General features: G+C 36.8%; 1 protein-coding gene across 1 annotated transcript in view; it reads left to right on the forward strand.

The window, feature by feature from the left end:
• The first annotated feature begins 602 nt into the window (after positions 1-602).
• Positions 603-21820, forward strand: part of PCDH15 (protocadherin related 15) — a 1060244-nt gene continuing 1039026 nt past the window's right edge. Inside the window, exon 1 of the mRNA XM_059881970.1 lies at positions 603-1316. The gene's annotated coding sequence lies outside the window, so the exon portion shown is untranslated. The remainder of the gene's footprint in view (positions 1317-21820) is intronic.

Here is a 21820-nt window from a genome sequence, read left to right on the forward strand (position 1 = left end):
TACTCTCTAAGAATGAATGTGCATAAATATGGCAACACTCTACAGGCCCTGTGCATTTTTTTTCCTAAACAGGATGAGTATATGATCATGATAAATAATCTCCCCATCTATGAAGAAAACACGTGCTGTGGGGATTTTGTCTGTGTACTTTTCATCTTGTCACCTTCAGCCAACTTCAAGATATTTGCTCTGTCACAACCACACTTCCAAAATTGCTTTCATTTTTAGCTTCTTCCTTCTGAGAGCCTCAGATGAACATGTGGGTAAAATTGATATGAACTTGCATAAATCCTAGACAAGAAATGGTATACCTGATTTAATAGCTATATTTTTCATAGTTAAAAATAACTATGCTTTTCCACCAGTTTTCATGTCCATTTTCAAAATATTGTTGTCGGCATCTCATATATCACAATATTGAAGAAATATACACTATTTTATAGTATGTTTCTGTATAACCTGTTAATGAGTAATATGTGCCTATAAGAACCAAGAAAATATTATTTTTAGCTTCTATAGAATGTGTGAAGTTTCCTTACGCCCTAAAGATATGAAGATGTGGAGGACTTGATATAAAAGGCTAGATTTAAAGGGGAGAGAGAGGGAGAGAGAATGATGAAAGGAGATTAAGAGACTATTTTGACTTGTCAGTAATACTGTCACGGAATGTAAGCAGCTAAACTTCTTAATGCTGATAAAGTAAAACAGCAAAAACAACCACACAAAAGAAAACAGAGAGAACCGGCAGACAGGCTGAGAGGACGCAGTACAATAAAGCAGCCAACACTGATGATCAGTGGGGCATCAATTTGTCTATCAGGTTGTAGCCCCTGCCACTAATTGGTGCAAAGAGCTCCCTGGTCGCTGTGTGGTTTACAGCCTTCAGCTCTCCCCTGCAAGGGCTGAAGCAGGACAGCTAATTGCTGTTGCTTCGGTGCCAGTGAATCAACGTGCTGAGCTAATAGCAACAGATAGAGGGCAGACAGATCCCTGCTAGCAGCTTAGAGTTAGTTGCTTGTGATAACTAAGGCGGTTGGCATATATCTCAGAACCCGGAGAAGGATGGTATGCCTTCTGGATTAATACGTTGAGGTTTTTTTTTTTTTTTTTTTTAATCTCTAGTTACGTTTTTCTTGGTGATGTGAAACTGGATAACAATGCCTCCCAGAAACGAGAAGTGTGACGTGAGAACAAACCGTCTTGGACCTAGATTATGAACATTGGTTGTTTTGAAAGGAATGTGCAGGAGACAGCCTTTGCAAGAAAACTTGCTGCATAACCTTACATGGGCTAAAGATGAAACTTTAAACTGGCAAGTAAGTTTTTTTCCCCCCTCTCTTTTCTTGGTCTTTCAAATTTAAGGCAGGAGTCAAGTGTGGAGAAAGTTGAGACTTTGTTTTAGCATAATAGATCTCTGTCAAGAGATCACTTTCTGTCAAGCCTGTTCAAAGACTTGAGCACTAATGATGTACATGTAATTATCTGCTGGAAAAATGAGCACAACCCCTTGTCCCCTCAACCTTCTGGATTATTGTGTGGTATTGTAATTTTGTTGAGAAGTCAATGCAATTTTGGAAAGACACGTGCTTTTGAATTATGACTCTGTGGTTTGTCATTTTAAAAAAATGTAACTGTAATCCTCAACTGTTTTTCTTTTTTTGTTTGTTTGTTTCTGTCTCCCTGACAAAATATCGGAAAATGGTGTCAGCATTGACATGGTATATTCGATTTTTGTGTGTTCATGTACACGTGCATGAGGTTTTGTTTTGTGTGTGATAGTTGAAGGAGGTTAGAGTTAGTAGGCAAGTTGCAGTGGCTAACAGTTTCACAATTAACAGAATTATATTTTGTGATTTGTAGTCATCTAGAGTATCCTGATATTTATATATAGATCTTTCAGTGTATTAGAGTATCAGCTCCTTTACAAAAATATTGGGAGCATTAACCATTTAGAATTTGAATCCAGGTGGACTTTTTCCTTGTAAAACAAAATTAATACTAGATGGTACTAACTGCTTTCCTGCTTTGTGGTGTGGTCTTTACATTAAACACATACTAATGTGTCTCTAGCATGCACAGATGTTCATCAGTGTGATGGAATTGTAACACGGATGCAGAGATGCATTGTTAACTTGAGTATAATGTAACGGCCTCATGTAAGGTTAACTCCAAGTCCATACTCATTCGCTTTCACAAGTAGAGCTAATTGTCAAATCTGGTAACGAAATACTTAAAGCATAGGGTTATTGTCTTGCTTAAAGTCAGGGAAGCAAATACTTTGTGAAAGAGGCACATTGTAAACATAGAATGCTTCCTGTAGTTTGCACACCTTGTGTGAAACTTTGTCTGCATGCTCATGGGAACTTATTTTTCACTGCAAATGGCTCCTCTGTTAGTTCCTTTAGTTTTCTTAGTTGTGGCTAAGTGTAAGTCGGTGCATTGATCTGTATGTGCAAGTCTTCAAATTTCAGCAACTCGATCCCCTTGACTGTGGACTCATTCTCCTAAGAAATAGAGGTTCAATTTAATATGTGCCCAGTTGCACTGAGCGCAGACACCCTCATCTCTCAGATGGTGCAGTTATGTGCATTTGAAACAGGGAATGTGATTTCCAGCAGTTTGCCACAAAAATGACCCTTAAACATTAACCATTCAGGGACTTGAACAGATAAGCATGTGTGCTATCTTACTATTAGCTGCCTGTGTGGAATATTATGGGGTAAAGTTTTGAGTATCCTTTAGAAAGAGGTTTAAGAACTCTTGCTTTCTAAGAGATTTTTAAAATTATAGTATATCCATTTATGAGATTATTTGAGCTCACTGAGTGACTGAGCTATAAAAGTAGTTTAAAAATTAACAGTAATAATTATTATTCTAAGAAGAAAGAATTTAAGTTAAACATTCATTACAGACTTGTTTCTTAGTCTTTCCACATTTAAATTTTGTATAATCTGGATTGTCTTTTCGCCATCCAACTTTAAAGGCAAACATAAACAAGCCCTTTGTAAAAATTCCCCAGAATTTTGATTCAAAGCTCAAGTTTGAAGTTAAACTCAAAAGGTAATTATTATTTTTCTTTGATCAAAAAATGTGTGTCAGGCAAATGTGTATTGAGTAATTAATCTTTCCTCTAATCACTTGATCATGTGGGCTTTTGATACTGAATAAATAATGAGAATTTGTATAATCATCATACAAAGTAAAATTTAAAAACAATAAGGAGAAGGTGATGGCACCCCACTCCAGTACGTTTGCCTGGAAACTCCCATAGACGGAGGAGCCTGGTGGGCTGCAGTCCATGGGGTCATGAAGCGTCAGACACGACTGAGCGACTTCACTTTCACTTTTCACTTTCATGCATTGGAGAAGGAAATGGCAACCCACTCCAGTGTTCTTGCCTGGAGAATCCCAGGGATGGGGGAGCCTGGTGGGCTGTCATCTATGGGGTTGCACAGAATTGGACATGACTGAAGTGACTTAGCAATCCCCTAAATGTGAATTTTCTAAAGAATAGGTAAGTATATTCCTCCTATTGTAAATGTACAGATATAATATCAGACAATAGGAACTTTCATCCCTACTTCCATGTGTAAAATAATACAAAACTTCTCTCAGCTATTATCTCAATTTTTTTCTAACAAGTATACATTTACATTTCATTGTAGCCTTAACGTTGAGGGGAAGATACAGCTTTAAGTTTTACTCAGGATCCCAACCTATGAATAAATTCAAGATGGCAGAAAAAATAATTTCAACAGAAGACAGGATAATTTCTGGATGGAGTGGATGTGTTTATCAACTAAAAGTTTAATTTTACTTAAATTCTAAGAGTTGGTTATAGTCATTTTTTTCCCACTTTTTGAAGAGTTATTCTTACTCTTGTCATCACTTGTGTCTATGAACCATTTTGTTTTTCTCTGTCTCTGTAGATTCCACATGTGTCCATGGAGGAGGCTATAGAATTATGTAATATTGAAAAAATAGTGTTACTCAACCTGGGTGAATTATTTTTATTACTATTTTTATTTTAACTAAAAGTTTGCTTGGATATAGATATATTTTCTTTTGTACTGGGATTTATTTGTTATTAGCTTGTAATACCGCAGTATTCTTGCCTGGAGAATCCCAGGGATGGGGGAGCCTGGTGGGCTACCATCTATGGGGTCGCACAGAGTCGGACATGACTGAAGCGACTTAGCAGCAGCAGCAGCTTATAATACGGCAGACCATTGATTCCAAACTAATGATGACATATGGGGCTTCCTATATTAGTTTCATGCTCAAATATCACTGGTTGCATGAGGAAATATTGGAAGGAACTGTGGGAATTCATTAGGGCTCAAGTCAGTCTTGAGTGCGAAAAAGAGCTACTGTGAGTAATTTATGGCAAAATTATGTTCTCTTGGTAGAATCTCTGTATAAATTCCAAAAGTTCAAAGCACTCAGAAACTGAATTAATATACAGCCTTTTTTCAAATTGAATATTAGAGCCACTTAGATTGAAATGGTGACAGGACAAGAAAATATACATGGAAATTCCAAATGTAACCATTACCTCCCTGAACATGTGAGTGGATAAGGGGAGGCAGAATGAGGAGGTAGTTTTGAATGTGAGTATGAATAGTATGGCCTTGAAGCAGAGTCACCACCTGTGATGTATAAGCCATAGTGTCAGATTCTAAGGATCACTAAATGAATATTATTTTGTCTCAGCCTGCAAATAAACGAGACACTAATGAGCAAGATACACACACACACACACACACACACACACACTTTCTCTTTATTAATTGATATAAGGAGTAAAGAAATCTCAGATTCTGGTATAAAGACAGCAATAATTTTCCTTCTAAGCCTTGGCACAGTCCCTAAACATCTCTGAAAAAGCCTACCAGAGTTTTTGTAAAGATCAGCCAAGTTAATGAATAAGAAACCTGTATGTTGCTAACTAGTAATCAATTAACAGTTAATAATTATGATTGTCTACCAATTCCTCAAGATGATTGTGTCTCTGGGTGTGTATATCTATCAACAAGTAATAACAGCAGAGACGTAATTTCCACTCTAAAGAATAAAAGTTTCTAGCTGAGCAATGTAATAGATTTCCTTTTAGCTCATGAGTAGTTTAAAAGTTGCACTCAACCTTCAATATCAGATCATGGCTATTGAAACTATAAAGGTAAAAGGCAAAAGTAGTCATTATTTCAAGAAACTAAAGCATTTCTTTTCTTCTGACTGGTAAACAGAAAAATTCCAAGCTTGTTTATTGTGCTTCTTGATGGATAAGAAATTGACAGGAGGTGTAACTTTCTTTATGGCTTTGCGAGTGTAAGCAGTCTCAGGCTATGGCAGATGTGTAGTTCCTATTACTTTGAAAAGTCATTCATTCTAATGCTTATTGAAAAGGCCGGTTTCAGACAGAATTAAGCACTGTTTCCTGAATCAGGGAGGACAGCAGTGTATGCGATGAAGTGCATCATTCAGTTGGGAGCCCAGCTAATGAATGCTCTCTCTGTTGTTTTCATGGAGGTGTCAGAATGAGCCTTTTCTGATTCTGCATCACTGAATCCTTATGGAAATGCAAATTGTTTATCCAAGGACAGTGACTTTCCTTTTTGCTTTACCATTTAATGGACTGATTTTGTCAACTTTGCAGCACATCACTAGAATCCAGAGAAGGTCCATTAAACTGGATGAGAGGTTATTTCTTTAGAACTTTAAGTCACTGACTGCGAGACAGAGACTAGAGATGTCCTAAGGAGATACTCACAGAGATACATGCTCAAAGAGAGTTATATAGGTAGCTACATGAAGAAGAGAAACAGAGAGACTCACAAGAAGAGAGATAAGTAAGTTAGAGACACAGAATGAAAGATGGAATAAACAGAATGGGAGCTGAGAGAGAAACTGAAATACACAGTGAGAAAGGAACGGAGTGAAGAGAAAGGTAGAAACAGTGAAGGAGCAAAATAGAGTCGGAGAGAAATGGACAGAAAGAGACAGACTGATTGAAAAATAAATGGTTAAAAAAGAAAAAAAGATAAGGAAAGGGGAATAGAAACAACAATTCTAAAAGCGGAAGCAAAAAAGGAAATTGAGGCAGGCAGACAGAGAAAAAGAAACAGACCAGATAGAGAAAGAGAAAAACCAAAGGAAGAACAAAGACCCTTATTAATGCAAAGATGGAAAATTGAGACAAGCATTAAGGTGAGGAGAGCAGATGGAACTGAGCTTAAATCTGTCCTAGTCTCTTTACTAATGGTGAGCTTGTTTTCTCACTTCTCAGCCTGGGCTTCTATATCTAAAATGGTGGCCAAAGATATAATTCACAGACGTAAAGCATCCTGGCATAGGAGATAAAACCAAGGAATGTCTTAGTAAACAGAGATTGATATTTATCATCATCATCACCATTTAGGTAGAATTTAGACAGTAAAGACTTGAGAGTCAGAACTCAGGTCAAATCTTGCTTCACCCCTTATTCTACATGTAAATAATTTAACACTGATAAACTATAGTTGCTTTACCTGTGAAACTCTGATATTATTTTCTACCTCATAGTCTTGCTCTGCAAATTAAATGAGAGCATATTTCATCTGGGGCTTTGCTTTGCACAATGTATTTTAGCAGTTCCACTAACTAGCTCAGTGTCCAGAACTCCATAAGTAGTCAATAAATATTTAATCAATGAATGCATATTTGCTCTAAATATTAGTTTCTACAGAGTAAGGAAAGGCTGAAATGATGTTTTGGAGTTTCAGTGTGAAACTGCAATAAAAAGTTTCCTCTATGCTTTGCAGAGAATGGTGGTATTAGTTCGCACAGTTGCTATAGTAGTGGTCTCCCTGAGTCCATTCTACTTTCTTAAGAACAACTGAAATAGTAGTTGTGACCATGAACATTTGTCTCATCCTCGTAATGACTTTTGGTCCTACTTATTTATTTACTACAAAGCCTGTTTGTAGAAAAATGGTAAGAATTTAGAAAACAATGAGTGAATGTTTAGATTAAGAAGAGTAAAGATGTATGAGGGACAAGAGAAGGGGATCATGGGACGCTTTGAAGAAGTATTCACGTATTAAAGGCCATTGCTGATGCCAAGAAGCTAAGAACTAAGAAACGAATGTTGGTTTCAAAAATTAGAGGTCATTACTGACTATGACAAGCAGTCCAGGTGTGATGATACTGGTTAAAAGATAATTGGCCTGGAAGTATTTTGGCCATTGTTTTATTATTCTTTCCTGATTGTTTTAATAGTTCACACTTTTAAGAGTTCCTTCTTGTTCTCTGCTACTTAAGTTGCTTTTTTATGAACATATTATCTTATCTCCATGAGGATATTAATTGAGTGCCTGCTGTGTACCAGGAACGACTCCTGGTGCTTATGTCATCCATTTAACCTCTTCAAGGTAGGTGATATAGTACAAATGTTCCCTTCCAGTTTACTTTTATTTTTTAATATCTCTGCATGAGTCCTTCACATAAAAAGCCTTCACAGTCTGCTAAACAACCTGCTATCTGATACTGTGAGCATGAACTAGAATGCTCTGTTTGGAGCCTTAGCTACATCAATGTGCTAATATTTTACAGAATGACAGCAAGGCTTTAAGACATCTTTGTAAGGTTTATTGTGAAACTTTCACTCAGGATATACTGAGTTCTGACTAGTACATATTATATAAATGCTTATACTTTAATATAAATGAGGTTTAAGAATAGAATACAATTCAACAGAGCTTCAGATAATAAGGCTTCACTTTATTGCTCTTGCAAATAGTTTTTTCAAATGATGGTGACTTCAGTAGACAATATTGTGTGAAGGAGAAAAAGCTAAAGCAACAAGCATTTTTAGTATTTATGGAGGATAATACATATTTTGTAAACAGTTGCCATTTGGATATAGATTACTTTTTCTTTCTCACTTTTTTTATACATTAATGTACACACATGTCTGTGTGTATGTCTATGTGCACATAAAGTGCTTTTTTAGAGCCTATTTTATTTTAATAAAAGTTGTAGGTGTGCATTGTTAAAAAAAATCCACTTGTGCATGTAGTTAAATATGAATTTTACTTTTCAAGTGAAGTCTCCTTATTTGTTCAATCCTTTACTCTGGGAGTGTAGTATCTTTATTTTTGTCTACATTTCTCCATCATAATATACTTATGATTCTTTCTCTTCATTGATTATTTATCTCCTATGATAGTACTTAAACATTTGGCTGCTTTATGCCATCACCACCTTTTATTCCCTCCCAAGTTCCAAATAGAAAAGCATATTATAAATTCTAGTTATTTTAATATGCTAATCATATAACAACAATGGGCTGTGATTTGATTTCCTAATTTTTGTTTTTCTATTGTAAACACATTGCTTTTTCATGCTTACTTTTTAAAATATGCATCTTTAATATCTTGTGCAACATTATACAGATTATTCCAGGCAATAAATCTTTCCAAGTCCTCAAAAAGATTGATGCCTTGGTTCCATTTTTTTCCCCAAATCGGCAGCCCTCCTTTCAGTTATATTTTGATGCAGACTGGCATGGCCTCTTTGCCTCTGAGTGGAGTGTAAGATTACACTGGTATCCCACAGCCACTCAGATTGGGAGTGGGGGTCTATCTTCTACTGAGCTGTTGCTGCAGGATTGGGATGGAAGTTGACTTCCACTGAGTCCTGCTTGGGTTGGACAGGGAGGTGGGAGTGAAGTCCACAGATTACAAGCTCAGCCTAGTGCTGCCTCCCTAATTAAGTTTGCCTGGTTCTGGGTCTGAGTGGAGGCTTACCTGGATTACCTGGTGGAAGATCCCTCTGGCAGCATGCTCAGGGTGAAACTGGGGGAATCAGAGCACCTCCAGCTTCTGTCCAGTGGGGAAGAGAAAATAGCTCCCCACTCCACCAGGACTGTACCCACTCCATTCAGGCCAACACTACTGTATTAGTCAAGATTCTCCAGAGAAGCAGAACAAATGAAAGTTATATGTATCTTCTATTTAGAAAGAAAGATTATATGTATATACACATACACATTTATACACACACACAAATATATATATATATTTTTTATATACATATATATATATACACAAAGGAATTAGTTCATGCAATTATCACGCTCAGTCGCTTGAGTGGTGTCCAACTCTTCGTGAGCCCATAAACTGTAGCCTGCCAGGCTCCTCTGTTTATGGGATTTTTCAGGCAAGAATACTGAAATGGGTTACCATACCCTCCTCCAGGGATCTTCCTAACCCAGGGTTTGAACCCCCATCTGCTGCATTGCAGGTGCATCCCTTACTGCTGAGCCACTGGGGGAGCCAGTACAATTTTGAAGCCTGAAAAATCCCAAGATCTGCAGTGTACAAACTGGAGACCCAGGAGACCCAATGATATTCTAGTTCTAGTATGAGTCTAAAGGCAGATAAGACCAATACCCAGTTAGAAGATAGTAAGGCAGAGAAAGCAAATTCTCTAGTTCTGTTGTTGTTGTTGCTGTTGTTGTTCCTCACACCTTCAGGGAGTTGCATGAGGCTCACCCAGATTAGCAAAGACAATCTATTTTGCCCAGACTACAAATTTGAATGCTAGTCTCATCAGGAAGTACCCTCACAGATACCCTTAGAATAATGTTTGGCTAAATATCTGGATGCTCCAGCGCCCACCCAGGTTAACACACAAAATTAACCAAATTAGGAAATTGGATGGTGGCTACCTTATCCTCTGGGAGAGGAAAGGATTGCTGGTGGTAGGAAATCAACTTCCTACTTTACCCCACTGAAACACCTGGGGAGAAAGAAGGAATCCAGTTTTCCCCTTGGTGTTTGATTGGAATAGGGTAGGTATAGCAGTCTTTTCCCAGTTCTTTAGCTGGAGGATGAGACTTTTCTTAGAGTTTTGGGGTCTTTATCTCTTGGCAGTTCCATGTTGGAGGCTTCTCCCAGATATGTGGAACACAGTAAGAAAATCCAGAGGGCTCACTGTCTTTTTGAAATAATTCAGTTTATTCGCCTTGAGGATGCTGAGTGGAAACAGCTTGTAGGCAGGCAAGAGCAGAAACAGGGTTAAGGTGTAAAGCCCATAATCCAGGTGAGAGGAAACAGTGGCTCAGACTAAGGTATCAGCATTATGAATGGACAAAAATAGTTTTATTTGGATATATTGTAAAGATAGAATCAATATAAATGTATTGCTGACTTGAATGGGGTGTATGAAAAAAAGAGAGGGAACTTCTTGGATGATTCTCAGATTTTTGGAGTTGTCCCTAAGACGAATTCTGAAAGGTATTAGAAAGGCAAATCAATATTTGATTTTTCATCACATCATATTTGAGATGACTGTAATATATTCAGATTAGATGACTCTGCAAGCTCAAAGGAAAGATTGGGCCTGGATATAAATGTGTAAGGAAAGAGGTCTGAGGATTATGCCCCGAAGTCTTGGGAAGCCATTGCTGGTTCCAGGAAGATAAGAACTGAGAAAGAAACATTGGTTTCTTTGTCATGGAAATAAATGTCATGGAAATAAATGTACTCTCACATGTAATTGCTCCATGTTTATATTTTTGTTTATGTAACTTTGTGTGGGTGGTTTTATGTCAATAGTGTATAGGGAGTCTGAAAAAATGATATTCAACACATGGCTTCCAAATTCTCTTTTGAGGCTCTGCTATCCAGACAACCTTCTGTGGAAAACAAACAGCCAGCAAGGGGGGGATTATGGGTCAAGATTGGACTGAACAAGGCTCATGGGACTTCCTCTTATATTCCTTTACCTAGAACTCAGTCACAAGGCCACTTTTAACTACAAGAGAAATTGAGACAGGAAATCTTGATGTGTATCCAGAGGAGAACGGATTTTTTGAAAGATAGTTGTGTGTCACTGATGACATGGCATAGAAATGTTCCTTCACAACCCTCTGTGTATGACGAGCACAGGGCTTGTCAATAGGTAGGCTTTACTGTGATGTATGAAGCAAAGTGATGGCCTTGTGCTTGATGACTCAGTGTGGGGCTCTGTGACAATGCCTTCTGGAAACTCTCTAATCTCTAAGCTATGGGACAAAAGGAGATGTGGGGAAGATTGCTCAGAACCTAATTATTTAACCAGAACCCTTGTACAAGCTATCTCTGCTGACACCAGTATCCTCCTCTACTTTTCACATCACTCCAGTATACTGAGCTTTTCATATATTCTGTAGAGTCAGTTGGCTGTTTTATTATCATGTCTCTCCACTTGTGCCATTTGCGATGTAATTTTCTGTCCTCAGCTAAATAAGTTACTCATCTTCCATTTGCAGATTTAAACAATTTTGATCCTATTAAATATATGTTAATTCCTTGCCAGTAAATTAGATTTGCAGTTATTAAGTCACCTCAAGTGTCTGTCTTTTGCTTAAAGTATGCATGTGTGTGAATGTGTGCACACACACACACACTGGGCCAGTTACTATCATACTTATTTCTGAGGTAGTAATTTAATGTTGAGCGTGGATGTTGGTGACATAGCAAGAGGAAGGAATAAGCTGTTACAACAGCTCATCAAGAAATTCTCTCTCCTGCAGCTTTTCAACAAGTGACAGGTAGGAATTTAACAAGGGACAAAAAAGAAACAAGATCTTTAGATAAAGTACAGCTTTCACAAAAAAAGTACATCTTTGGGTGGGTTTTTTTATGTTTTACTTTTTGCAGGGTCAGAGCAAAGAAATTCTTGTAATTGTTATAAAATGTCTTAGTTGTCAAATAGATTTTAAGTTACAGATGTTTTTGAAGCCACATACTATGTTAGAAGTCCTTGTTTTGTCCTTTAGGGAAAGACAGCCACAATTTCCGAAATGGTCAATATTGCCTTCTATCCTGTGTAGTTAGGATTCTTATTACGGGGAAGTGATAGTTTTGATTGAGATTCTCATGTAGGAAATGACTGAGTTCCTAGAGGTCTTTGATTCTTTAAAAAATTAGAATTGGAAGTGTGAATTCAACTCCTAATTCTTTGACCCATTAAGTGAATTATTAAAGCAGTTTCACTATTCCCATTACAATCAGGCTCCCACTCCCCCTACTCAGCTGTAATGCCTAGTACCAGTATCAGCCATAACCTCCTATCTGCTAAATTCAGTGGAAGATTTCAATTGCCTTATATTCATTTATTTGCATTATTCAATTTTGCTGACTATTCCTTGATCTTTGAATTTTTCTCCTCATTTTGTTTCCCAACATTTTTGTTTTATTGTTGTTTTTATTTTATTATTTTTTTAATCTTATTTCTCAAGACATATTCCAGATTCATTTTCAGGCAATTCTTTTTTTCTATGAAGGTCTTAGATGTTAATGTGCTCAGACATATTTCCTTACATTTTTTCTCTTCTCTTATTTCATATTATTGATACTTCTCATTTATTTCATCCACTATTAAATTCTTAACCATTTTCTGTCTGCAGATGGCAGCTAAAATGTAACTCTAACATCTCCAAATTTCATTCTAAAGTGCAGATTTGCAAACCTGAACTGGAACTTCCATTTGGATATCCCACGAGTAATTAAAATTCATTAAGTGTGAAACTAAATTCATGATCTTAGCCCACCTCTGCTTCCTAACCTTTCCTTTTACTTTCCCACGTTCTCATTTCAGTGACTAATGACAGCCAACATGAAACTGTACCAGTTTAGAACCTTGTATATCAGCCCTTGATTTTCCCCTCTCCCTTTCTGCTCCTGTTCATGAACTGCCAAAATTATTCTGTCAAGTCTACCTCCCTAATAGTTTTAGAGTCAAACTTCCCTTCCATCCTTTTCCTAAATGCCTGATCATTTCTCACTTACTGCCCAGCTCATCTGTTTTCCCTTTCTCCATTTCCTATGTCACTCTCCTTCCTTCTCTTGGCTTCTTTTTTTTCCTCTGAAAACTGCCGGTCTCATGATATTACTACCTTGCAAATGTATTTCAGTGTTTTTTCAGTCTATTTATCCATGCTCTCCCTTCGGTTCTCTCTCTGCCTAATCAATTTTCTTCAAAAGAAATTTGAAGAAATTGCAATGCACTGTTCTGTGCAATTAAAAGTCCAGATATGTAGATCTGAAATGCCATAAGCATTTAAGCTCAAATGACTCTGAGATACATCTTTTCATTTGCTTTTTTGGCTAGTTGAAGCTGTTCTCAAAGTCCATATTTTGGCTATTAGTAGCTTTGAGCTCATACGATTCAGCATGTAGTACAAGAGAAAATAAAGTTCATACTCTGATAATTGAACCCCACAACTCTATATAGGATCTACTTGGCTCTGATATACCTGAATTGATTCATGTACCTTGTGAGGTGAGGGTGAAAAATATTGGCTGGCTCATTCTAAGTCATGACTACACTCTTGGTTTCTGAAAAAGGGTCAGTTCTAGATAGTATAGACACAATATGAATTGGTCTGCAAAATAGAATACTTGAAAATAATTGAACTGGTAAACATTATAATCATTCCTTACATTAAACCAAAATATTTATTTTTTTAATACTATGTTGGCTAACATATAATTATGTGTAAGTCTTTAGATATGTTCCCTAAAATTTCAAAGGTAAAAATTTAAAACTATATATAGTTTTTAGGCAAAAGACTGTACTACATATCATGTATGCTTATCTATATAACAGTCACAAATGGTATACATTAATAAATATAGACTGTCATGTTTGATCATTCAGATTCTTATGAAATGAATTTTCTGTTTTTATTTTTATGTAGAATATTTAAAAAAATATTTTGTACTTTGACATATGATATAAGCTACTTCCAACATGTATGTGTCATCAATTCTGTAGAGAATTTTTCTCATTTTTGAAATAGCTTAATTAAACAATTAACATGATGTGATTTGAACTTCCCTGGTGGCTCAGATAGTAAAGAATCTGCCTTTAATGTGGGAAACCTGTGTTCAATCCCTAGGTTGGAAGGATCCCCTGAAGGAAGATATGGCAACCCACTCTAGTATCCTTTAAAAAAAAAAGAAAAAACTCATACCAAACTCAAGGTTATATAGATTTTATTCTTTAATAGGTATGATTTTGCATTTTAAAAATTGTGTTTGTGGACTATTGAGTGAATTATTGTGTGAGTTAGAGCATTTGTGTCTATGTTCATTTTCCCACGTGGTTTCCAGTTGCTTTAAGGCCATTTGTGGACACATTTCCTTCCTCTATTACACACTTCCTTCCTCTATTAAACTCTGTCCCATTGACAAGTCACTTGACTAGATTCACAGGGGTCTATTGTCATGCTTTCTGTTTTGCCTGGAGAATCCCCATGAACAGAGGAGCCTGGCAGGAAAGAGTTAGACACAACTGGGAGACTAAGCACAGCACAGCACAGCATGGTGTAATTCACTTGTAAAAGGGAAATTAAGTGTTACTCTTTTACATCAAAATTGACATCTGTCTGAAGGTGAAATCTTCACAGGCAGATAGTTTAAGGGTACCAGTTTTTAATGTTACTGTTCTAAGCTAGACAAGCAAAATCTAGAACTAACAACCCCAGTGATGTTACATAGCAATATTTGATATCTTTTCATAGTTATCCTTGAAAGGAATTAGCAAAGATAATTTCAATGGGTGCAGATTATAAAAGCACAGTTGTAGTGATATGGTAGTATCAGGACATGTCATCATTGTTTTAAAACAATTGTTATTTTAGTAACATATATGCTAAGAGGAAAAAAATACCAGTCACCTAGTAAAGAATAAATGATTAGAAATTACGGTATGTCATTTAATGTTTTGACATAGATTCAATAATTCATAACTTTCCATATTCTTAGAGCATCTTCCTAATTAGAAATTCTGCTACTCTAATTATATTTTTCATATTTATATTCACAACATCAGTGACTTGTATGATACCAACAAATGTTTGTTAAATGAATAAATTAGAATTGTTTTTCAAGACAACTTTTTCCTGTGACTCATTTGGACTTTGTGTATTTAATTTCTATAAATGAGAATGGTATTATACACAGTTGAAATCTGACTTGCCTGAATTTTTTAGAAAATACTGCTGACAATATTTTGCCATGTTTTTATTTGGGCTTTGAAAGAGTCTTGTTAGAGTCTTCCATTAGGAAGATATTTTTCTAAAAGCTCTTACTTTAATTGGTAGTAGATAGTGAAGCAATATCACAATCAAGTGCCTATTCTTGGTGATTATACATGTCATGTGTGATTCATTCCAAAGCTACATTAGAGGCTTTAACTGTGGACTCCCCAGTGATGTGATCCTCTTAAAATATTTCCTAACAGTGATATACTGATGAGTTCATGAGAGTCATGTTCTCATTTAGTTGCCAGCTTCACTTCATACATTTTAAAATCTCAGAATGATGACTGATGGTGATGATAAGACTTTTACTTCCTGTAATCCCAGAAATCAGTCATTTTTTTCATGTTAATGTACTTGGAGAAGTGAAGGAGAATATTATGTCATAAGGGAGACCACTCAGGACATTTGTTGAGTGAATATATGGATAATTGTAGAATCTACAATAAGCACTTCAGTCTATATCTCTAACAATTTAACAACAAAAAAATAGATGAGGAAAGAAATCTTTAACAATGTATTATCTGCTTCTTACATATATTTAAATATTATGTATTTTTTCACCTAAATTGAATTTAGAGATTATTTTATCTTAGTATTATTAATATTCAATATTTATTAGTATTAAAATATCATATTTTGTCTTACTGAACCAAAAATATATGTAAGCATATATTTAAGAAATTCTGTAAAAATCCCTGTAAAAATTTGAAAAATTTACTTGCTATTTTGATGTCTTTAGAACTATTGAATAGATGTAAGCATCTAAGGTAAGATATCCTTATTATGTAGTAGTAGCTAAACAAGGATCCTCATTAACAAGAATTATCAGTTCAGTTCAGTCACTCAGCCATGTCCAATCTTTGCAATCCCATAGACTGCAGCAAACAAAGCTTCCCTATCCATCACCAGCTCCCGGAGCTTGCTCAAACTCATGTCCATCAAGTCGGTGATGCCATGCAAACATATCATTCTCTGTCATCCCCTTCAATCTGTCCCAGAATCAGGGTTTTTTCCAATGAGTCAGTTCTTCACATCAGGTGGCCAAAGTATTGGAGTTTCAGCTTTAGCATCAGTCCTTCCAATGAATATTCAGGACTGATTTCCTTTAGGATTGACTGATTTGATCTCCTTGCAGTCCAAGGGACTCTCAAGAGTTTTCTCCAACACTACAGTTCAGAAGCATCAATTTTTCATTGCACAGCTTTCTTCATAGTCCAGTTCTCACGTCCATACATGACTACTGGAGAAAACATAGATTTGACTAGATGGACATTTGTTAGCAAATAATATCTCTGCTTTTTAATATGCTGTCTAAGTTTGTCACAGCTTTTCTTCCAAGGAAAAGCATCTTTTAATTTCATGGTTTCAGTCATCATAGCAGTGATTTTGAGCCCAAGAAAATAAGGAAATAAAGTCTGTCACCACTCTTTCCCCATCTATTTGCCATTTAGTGATGGGACCAGATGCCATGACCTTAGTCTTTGAATGTTGAGTTTTAAACCAGGTTTTTCACTCTTCCCTTTCACTTTCATCAAGAGGCTCTTTAGTTCCTCTTCATTTTCTGCCAAAAATATATACATTTTTTTTTCTGAGTCTCCTGTGAATGATAACTGAATGAATCTAATCTTTTCTAACCTTCAAAAACATGGGTAGTCTATTTAAATGAGAATAGTATGATCTTTTTATCTATATTTTACTCCTTAGCTCAGAAAATTCACCCAAGCCCAGATCAGACTTGGCTGGTAAAATTCTCAAAGGTAAAACTAGATTTTCTCTGTATATTCTATTAATAATTTATAGATATGAAAAAAATAAGTATGAATAATGTGCATCTGTACATGAATGGAGGTAAATATATTTGCTGAAGACTGATCAGTTTAAAATATCTATTAACATTTTGATTATTAGTATTATCATATGACTCTATGTTGAAGAGTAAAATAGCAAACTTTGCATTAATATGCCCCAACTTGATTTGTTTACCCTGAATAGCATATAGACTTAATACCCACAAACTTAACAAGTAATGGTTTCAGTTATAATTGCTTCTGACTTTATGTCTTTTTTCATTATACTACTCTTTTCCTCTTTAAGTATATTCATGTATTTAAATGCATAATTGCACACAGTAGTTGGTTCTTTATATTTTCAAAAAGTTTTTAGAAATTTTGACTTAATATGGTAATCAATTGTCATTTTTAAGTATGTGGACACTGAAGTGGGATGGGTGATCAGATATTAAAAATCAGTGTATGAATCATGTAATTGTTAAATGTTGCTAAAATAATGTTGCTAAATAATGCCATGTTGCTAAAATAATGCCATGTAACAGATGACCTGAAAACCTCAGTGTCACGAAAGAATAATCCATTGTTGCTTATGCATGTGAGATAGTCAACATGGCAGCTCTGTTAACAAGACTGGGCTCACTCATATCTGAGAGTGTTGTCTGATATAGACTGGATTTAACTGAGAATGGCTAATGGCTATGCTTCACATCTGTCTTATCCTCTAGGCTATGATGGAATATTATCGGGTTGTTAAAAAAAAAAACAAAAACAGATACAAAAAATTGGGCAAGTTCAAATACTTGAGTGCTCTTCAACATTTTCATCAGTTAAAGCAAGTCGCATGGCTGAATGTAGAGTTGAACTGGAAGGATGCTGCAAATTTACACAGCAAAGGAGAGGACACTGAGAATGGTGAAGAATAAGGGCCTTTCAGGCAGTTTATGTCTTACCAAAACGTATAGCTCTGGTTACCTCAAAGTATTTCTGTTAGAAAAATATTATAAAATTGTTTTATGGGCTTATATGGCATTTTTTCATTTGTGGAGCAAAGAAACAGGAAATTCAAGTAGTGGTTCACACTTGGAAGTCAGGTGCATAAAATGTCTGAGAAATGTATCTGTGAGTAGAAGGACCACAGTAATTGAAGTTATTGGAATTAATGGAGTTCAGGATCTTGTTCTAAAGGAAGACAGGCATATACTATGTGGTCGCTAGATAGTAGATTAGAAATTAGGGGCAAAGTAGCATTCCGGTGCTCCAGAGTAGGCCACCAGGCACTGCAGACCATGGAGAAGAAGATGTGGATTGCCAGAGACCACTCACACTGCTGGTGCCATGAGATACAACTTCAGCAAGAAAAATTGAGGGGAAATTTACCATCTTGTCAGTTGTGACTCTGCCACCAGATTCTAGAATGGAATGAGAAATTGATATCTAAAACCCTGGGGACAGGGGACCCAAGGCTGTTGATTTGTGTCGTGGTGATTTTAGTCTAGAAAAATGGTGAATCACATAGGACCCTTTCTCCGATTTACAAGAAGAATTGGGAGGGGAGCGTGGTAGATTTAAATTTACAGCTGGGACATGTAAGAGTTTTTCAAAGTTTTGCCCCCACGTTGTTTCCGTTTCAGCTGTAGGTCTCTAATTATAGGAGGATAATGTTTAATATTTCCCCTTGAGATTGAAATTGAAAAATTAAAATTAAGATTTCTCCAGAGAACAATGTGCCTTTTTTTTTTTTTTTTCTTTTCCTTGCATCACCTGAATTTAGACAGGACTGGAAGAGAGAGACTTGAAAGATAAGCAGACATTTACATTTCGGTTGACACCCAAGCTGATTACATAGAGGAACTGGTGAGATTCTGTCTTGAGGGATAAAAGAATGCACTTCTTAAGAACATTTGTTTTGACCAACAGGGGATTCAGTTTCACTTACCTCAAGTATGCAGGGTATTAGCCCTGCCAATTGTTTCTTAAATAGCCCCTCAAGATGGGTATCGGATGCTTAATAGGCATTGCCATGTCTGGGAACTTATTAAAGGACTAGAAAATGAAGGTAAGAAAGGGGAAGTGAGTCGGGGAGAAAAGCAAAACACTTTTTATTCATATATTAATTCTGAGGTATAGGGTTAGGTAGAACATGAAGAACGAAGAGACTGAGGCAGCCTCCCGTAGGTCAGAAAAGATTAAACGGTTACTTTTTACTAGCATGAAAGGTTATAGAATAAGCCATTACTTGCCAGAGAGAATAAGAGAATAATACAGTTTTATACAGTGGGAATAGCTTTATGTTATCTTTGCTTCTTTTCTTGTTTTCCCTTCTCTCTTTCTCTGACCTGATTTTTTTGGGTCACATTTGGGTATCTGAAGGTTTGTTCTGTTCTAAAATGCACACATACTTTTTTCCTAATAAGATCAGAGTTGTTTCAGGGCTTAGAGAAGGACTGACAACTGATGAGACTGGTGCTAATTCATTAGTGAATTAGCATGGGACTGCAAAGGAACTAGAAGAGGTCAGAGACAAACAGATTAAAATAACATATAAAAATTCATTCATTCACCTGTTATCAGATTCTAATTATTCAAGACCAGAACCAGTTTGGTATAAGAATATAAGGAGAGCAAAAAGCAATGTGACGTTCTAGTGTATGTTGATACACATACATTCCTACTGCTTTTTGTCCTATATCCATTTTTTTCCTTCTGGTAATAGCACCCTAATTTTCCTTGGGAGATACCCCTCTCCCATGATTAATTATAATTCATATAATTTGATTAGTGATGTCCACCCTACAACTATTCCATGTAAACACAGGAACAGGCATGATGAGTCAGAAACACAGTGATTGATCAGCATAGGACATGTCCTAATTCAGGCTAAACAGAGCCAATGTATATCACACCTGGGAATTTTACTCCAAGTGTCTACTTCTACTGGAATATATACACATATGTCCCTGCATGTACCATGTTTAAAAAAAAATAATGAGTGTATTCTCTCAGTTCAGTTCAGTTGCTCCGTCATGTCTGACTCTTTGTGACCCCATAAATCAGAGCACGCCAGGCCTCCCTGTCCATCACCAACTCCCGGAGTTCACACAAACTCATGTCCATCGAGTCGGTGATGCCATCCAGCCATCTCATCCTCTGTCATCCCCTTCTCCTCCTGCCCCCAGTTCCTCCCAGCATCAGAGTCTTTTCCAATGAGTCAACTTTTTGCATGAGGTGGCCAAAGTATTGGAGTTTCAGCTTTAGCATCATTCCTTCCAAAGAACACCCAGGACTGATTTCCTTTAGAATGGACTGGTTGGATCTTCTAACTCTCTCGAGTTAGTTTAAAATGTGCCAAAGTGCCGTTAAATTTGTTTGTTGGTTAGATACAGAGCAACCAAGGTCAGTGTTATAACCTCAGTATGTGTTCCCGATACGCGTCCATTAAGTTTACTTTTTTCTTTGCCTAATCTTAAAGACGACATGAATCTTATTTCATAAACCTGAAACAGTTGCGGGAGTGTGTAATTTCCTCAGTTCTGTCTCACCACAGTAAAAATTTGAAGCAACAAATGGACCAGTGTTCCAGCTCAGTTTTATTTAGAAAGCAAAGGAAAATATATCCTCCAGACGTGAGGGCGGGTCTACTCAAAAGATGCGAAGGGAAGAGATGCCCACCCACCCCACCCCACCCCTGCCTCCGCTTAATTTTGGCCCCTCTTTTTATATGATTTTTTCTCCTCCTGATCCTGTCCTGTGTAAATTGGGCTAGCCAGGAGGGCTGTTTGTTTTACCTGAGGTCCTCATTCTGGTCCTTGGACCTTCCTTTGTTCTATTTTCCATGGGCTTTTCCCTTCTTTTTCTTTTAGCCACTGACATTCTGGACTCCTTTTTCCTATTCTCAACTACCCAACAAAGCTATATTTATCCCAGGTTTTCTGAGGCTGCCTTTGTCCTTAGGGTTGGTTAAGTATAGGTCTGAAATAGAGGCACAAAATATTGTAATTGTGGAATCCATCATGGGATATTCTTAGAAACAAATAAATGGAGTTAAGAAAATAGACTTTTGTCCTTCAGAGAAAACTGAGGCTCCTTTCAGAAAACTGGGCAACTGAAGCATCTTTGAATATGCCAGCATCATCTTATTAGACCATGGGGCTCAGCTCTGCTTGGGTATGGGAAGTGAAGTGAAGTTGCTCAGTTGTGTCTGACTCTTTGCGACCCCATGGACTGTAGTCTACCAGGCTTCTCTGTCCATGGGATTTTTCAGGCAAGAGTACTGGAGTGGATTGCCATTTCCTTCCCCAGGGAATCTTTCAGACCCAGGTCTCTTGCATTGTAGGCAGATGCTTTACCCTCTGAGCTACCAGGGTATGGGAGTTAGACAAATTCTCCTTTGCATTACCTGAGCTTCCTAGTGATTGGGGGAAAATCCAACAGGAAGGGGGAAACCAAGTGAGGGATACCAGACCTCTTTGACACTAGTGTTGATAAATTCTTCTGTAACTGTTTAGAAATAGAAGAGATTATTACTGAGTCCAAGCCACTCTGCTCACTGCATGAAAGGCCAGTGAACCCGAGAGATGAGGTGTTGAGATGAGAAATATGACTTTTTATGGAAAGCCAGCTGACATAAATGGCATACTGCATCTAAAACTAACCATCTTTTGGGGGTCTGGATGGCAGGTTCTTTTATGGATCAGAGATAGGGGGGTTGAAGAAACAAAGTAAAAAGGCCATCTAATCTTGCAAGTATCTCCTAAATGGCAAGCCTTAGACAGGAGGAAGTGTTAATTTCATCTTCCTTCCTGACTTCTATTGGTGGACAGGGTTCTGAAAAAAGGCAGTTTAGCTTAACAGTCAGGCTGAGGGGCAGGATTCTCTGAGGCAGGCCATTATGTGTGATTATAATCACAAAAGCAGCCGAAGAAACAGATCTAGCCTGGAAGAGTCAAAATTGAGTCTT

Source organism: Bos taurus, chromosome 26, assembly GCF_002263795.3.
Source record: "Bos taurus isolate L1 Dominette 01449 registration number 42190680 breed Hereford chromosome 26, ARS-UCD2.0, whole genome shotgun sequence".
Taxonomy (NCBI): Eukaryota; Metazoa; Chordata; class Mammalia; order Artiodactyla; family Bovidae; genus Bos; species Bos taurus.